We start from the raw sequence: 4,374 nt of genomic DNA on the forward strand, positions 1-4,374 counted from the left end.
TTCTGTGAACCCCGATATAAATCCTCAAACATCTGGTGAATGACCTGAAACAACCACGTTGGAGAAGGCACAGCTGTAACAGTTTGCTAATTAAAAGGGGCCCCGAAGATGTTCCGAGAGGTACACCAGGCTTTTTTGAAAGTTGCATGACTCTTTAAGTGTGCAACAAAATATTGGATTAACGTCATCCTTGTTATTTTAATAGGGGCCCTGAAGACGTTCCGAGAGGTACACCAAGCTCTTTGAAAGTTAGATGACTCTTTAAGTGTGCAACAAAATATCGAAATGACATCATCCTTGTTATTTTAATCATTGTCTTGGGCCACACAAAAAAAGTCTGAATGAAGCAACAGATCTTTTTTTTCTCTATTAGCACTCGGTCATTATAAAGCCCCAGCGGTTCTCAACTGTCTTCCTATTAAAGCACAAACTTTCAATCCTGTGATGCCATCGCCGAGGGGCAGTTGGCTGTGCATTGTGGCTTTCTCAAAGGACCAGAAATGTCACGCAGCAAGAAAAACAGCCGCCATTTCTCCCTTGACGATTTCACTGCAGATTCTCCACTTCTCCAAGCTTCAGTAAGCTTTGCGGGGAGGGGCCGCCAAGAACCCCAAAACCTTTTACGTGCATCTAACGAGTCCCCTCATTTACCAGAACCAATAACTGTCGTTATCTAAACTTCAACAGGTTTACCTTAGCTATCGAGTGAGGAAATGACATTAGAGGTGATAGCAAAACCTCTTTGGTACATTCAAGGTTCCTCAAGCAAATCCTTCCGTCTTCCACTCCTTCTCAGGTGCATTTAAATTAATGTCCCGTTAAATGAAAAGTGAGACCAAAGATATGCATCGTCATCACGTCCTTGACCGTGGCAGATCTGCGTGTCATTGAAACAACCTCATTATTCCCATCAGTAGTCAATGAAGGGAATTATGAACGAAGCAAAAATGTTCCCAGTGGTGCCAATATGGCACCTTTGACTGAAAAACATTTTGATAACCCAATTTGGTCTTTTTTTATGAGATATTATGATTTCCCATGGCTGTATGACAGCTTTTCTGAAAAAAAAAAGGCAGAGTAAATCACATTATTGTAATGGTGCCTCCGGCTTTCCAGGCGTGTTCGATCCTTCAAAGTAAAACTGAGCAAATTACCTTCGATCCCTCGGAGGTGCCGCATGTGTTGCTCTTCCAGAATTTAAAATCAACTCTCATGAATGCGAAAGGTGTTCAAATACTAGGAAAAGAAAAATGGATGATGGGGGAGGAACAAAAACTGCATCCCAAACAGGGCGCACATTTAATCAAAACTATCAGATACTGTAATTTACCTGATAGGCCATTAATAAGCAGTGGCTGGATTCTCTTTTGTTGTTGCTTTAGCTGACCGCTGCTCATTACTGGAAGTGCATTTACGCCGAATGAGAGACGACTCCCCACCCCCGAACCGGCTCATGTCACGTATATCGCAAAGACGCCTTCTTTAGCTTTTTTTTATGTCTCTTGCATTATTCATCGCTGAGTGAATGGCTTCGTCACAATCTTGGCGACCTTGGTCCGCCACTCTGCCGCGTAGATGGCCTGCTGGAAAAATAACAAATAAAAAGCGCAGTCCGGTTTTCTATTTTTAAATATGATGGACCACATTTTGCTTAAAACGTGTTGCCTTCTTTTTTTCTGTATATCGTGACAAGTACTAAGAGGTTCTATGTCATGAAGGTTACAATTCCTCATAGAATCTATGAGGAATTGTAACCTTCATATTTTCCCTTCCTCTGGCAAAACTATTCCTTAAAAAATATCCCCATTCCGATGACAAAGAACTACTTTCATCTTCTTAAATTCACGGTGGGTTTCATTATGCAGCATCGCTATAATAAAACATTATTTATGTGCCGACGGATCTTTGGCTATCCGACGTAAACAGCAGAAACAACGTGGCGCAGTTCCAAGTGTCAATTTCATACTCGAGTTGTAATGCAGCAGATTTCAGAGCTATGCGGCTAGCTTGTAATGAGATGACGTTTTTGCGAGTTCTCAAGGCATATTTAATTGAGTTATTTTTTCATATTTTTTCATTATTTCTTTTCTTTTATATGCATTATTCATTTCTTTACTTATTTCTTCTGTTTATTTATTGATTGATTATTTTTTTCAATTTTATTTTTATGATTTCTTTCTTGACTTATTTATTCTGTTTCGATATTTATCTTTACCTGTGTCCATGCATGCAATGTAGAGCAGGTGCAAAAATCATGCATGCTTGGTTTGCTCTGAGGTATTTCTGTGGACATTGACTGAAAAGCCCGATGATAGTCTTTGATTCAAGTGGCCGCCAACACTCCTCGGTAGACAACACCGCTTGTCAGATTCTTCCACGTCTGGGTTCAACGTTATTGGGAGTGTCATTGTCTCTTTGTTTGAGCCCAGGAGTGTGTGAAGAATTGTTGTTTCGCACACATGCGTTTGTTGTTGTCGTCTCGCGTTGATGTGCTCCATTTCAGACGGCCGCTTGATTTCTTTTCTCATGACTTTGCTGCAATATCAAAGCGCAGGTGTTCACATTTGATGACATCGGATGAGAACACGACATTGTTTTGTTGTCTTGTTTGCAGACAACTAAGAAATACATCAAGGTTACAAAAACGGGGTCAGTGTTGCAAACCTCTTTATCGCATTTAAAAAAAGAAAATAGCCGCTTTCAAGTGGGAATTGCGTTGCCCCGGCCGAGCAGAATCGACTGGATGGAAAAGAGCATTAAACCCGAAAGGTGGTTCTCAGACAACATAATGGATTTTGCTAGTATGAAGATCTAATCAAGCAATATGGTCAGACTTGTATTTGAAGAGGCATAATGCATTTTGAAAGCGTTTTCCCAAACGTTGGGTTCATTCGGAGGACAGGATAAAAACAACATGCTCACCTGAGATGCATCGTATTACCCCGGGGCGCCTTTGCAAGCGAGCTTCTGAATTTGAGGCAAAATGTAAACATTGCAAACAGGATTTCCTTCTCAAAAGCCGAAATTAACAATATCATTCCACCTTGACTCTATCTTACCTCCATCTGTGGAACCGTCTTGAAGTATTGATGTGGAACCACTAAGGACCATCTTTTTTCTCTCCATTCTTTTTTTCTCGGTCTGTGCCAAAAAAAAAAAAATCCTTATTTGAGCTCTTTCGTGCTTCTCTGCCAATCTCCCCGCATGCCGCCCCTCGGTGAGTTGCGGGGCTCCATAATGAGCCTCTGTCTGTTCAAGTTGACATAGAGAGCTGTTTGAGGCCGTGATGTGCCGCCGGTGAAGGGCTCGGCGCTCCCCGCAGATGTCTGGGTGAAGAATAGAGGCATTCCTCGCTCAAAATATAACCCACTGCTGTGGGGGATGGGAAAGGTTCTGACCTTCTTCAATGAAGTTCTGTTGCCTGGACATCACACGTTTGTGTGTTTTTTTTTTCTAAGTTGGACCTCCATTAAAATGAAAATACCTGAGGGTACTTTCCTATTTGAGATGAATTTGAAACTCAATTTGAATGATTTTATTATAATCTGCCCCACCGTTCGGTCGAGAGTAAATCAGGACAAGTATGACGGGCTAGCTGTTGGGAAATCTCGCCGATCTTTTTGCAAGTGTGCACGCATACGTCATAGAGCAGGGATTGAGTGCAAACACATGTTGAGAAGTGAAAGGAGCAAGATGAGCAAGACTCCGCTTACTTAATGTAAAATATGCTCGAGTGGATTTTGTTTGCACATCAAAACACACTCAGCTAAACCTGGATTTTTGTTTTTTTACTTATGATGGAAACAAAACATTTCTTGTCACAGATGAGTGTGATTTTAAAAATGTTTTTTTAAATTCTTTTAAAACATTTAGAATTGAACATTTTTTTTTGAAAATTTTAAAAATCTTCGAATCATTTAAACGGAGCTCAAGAAATAACGCTACCGATTGTCAAAATGAGCTGATCTGAAGTGATAGCAATTGGAGTACCGTACTTTTTGGACTATAAGGCGTACTTAAAATCATTCATCCATTTTTTGTACCACTTTTCCCCACGTGGGTTATTTTCTCAAAAAATTACCAATACACCTTATAATCAGGTGCTCATTCGCGTCTTCTGTGCTGTATATATTCCCAAAATTCATTCAGACCGAGTCTTATAGTCTGAAAAAATATGCTATCATTGGCTATGTTTTAAAAATATTCCGTCTTTTCAGAGTCATTAACAAAACAAAAAATGGCATCAGTTCCCCTCAGTAACACGCTGGCAAGTGTAGAGATATTCCCTCTCATGTGAGAGAATTATTCACAAGTAAAAAGCACAGTTCTAGCTACCTAACTCTCAAGCCTTGGTCCAATCAGCATGCATTATTC

At 40.4% G+C, this 4,374-nt stretch overlaps 1 long non-coding RNA gene across 3 annotated transcripts; it reads right to left on the minus strand.

Annotated features, from left to right (window-relative positions):
- Positions 1-15: 15 nt before the first annotated feature.
- LOC133149797 (uncharacterized) lies at positions 16-3,597 on the minus strand. Of its 3 annotated transcripts, XR_009713672.1 has the most exons (5): positions 3,060-3,597; positions 2,923-2,967; positions 1,331-2,535; positions 1,155-1,236; positions 16-1,058 (listed from the first exon to the last, which is right to left on the minus strand). It is a non-coding gene; the product is annotated as an uncharacterized LOC133149797 (long non-coding RNA). The 3 variants fall into 3 exon arrangements; XR_009713670.1 differs by having other exon boundaries at positions 1,155-2,535; positions 3,060-3,596; XR_009713671.1 differs by lacking the exon at positions 16-1,058 and having other exon boundaries at positions 1,068-2,535; positions 3,060-3,592.
- Positions 3,598-4,374: the final 777 nt, after the last annotated feature.

The sequence above is a fragment of the Syngnathus typhle genome, unplaced genomic scaffold (genome assembly GCF_033458585.1).
Source record: "Syngnathus typhle isolate RoL2023-S1 ecotype Sweden unplaced genomic scaffold, RoL_Styp_1.0 HiC_scaffold_483, whole genome shotgun sequence".
In the NCBI taxonomy this organism is placed as follows: Eukaryota; Metazoa; Chordata; class Actinopteri; order Syngnathiformes; family Syngnathidae; genus Syngnathus; species Syngnathus typhle.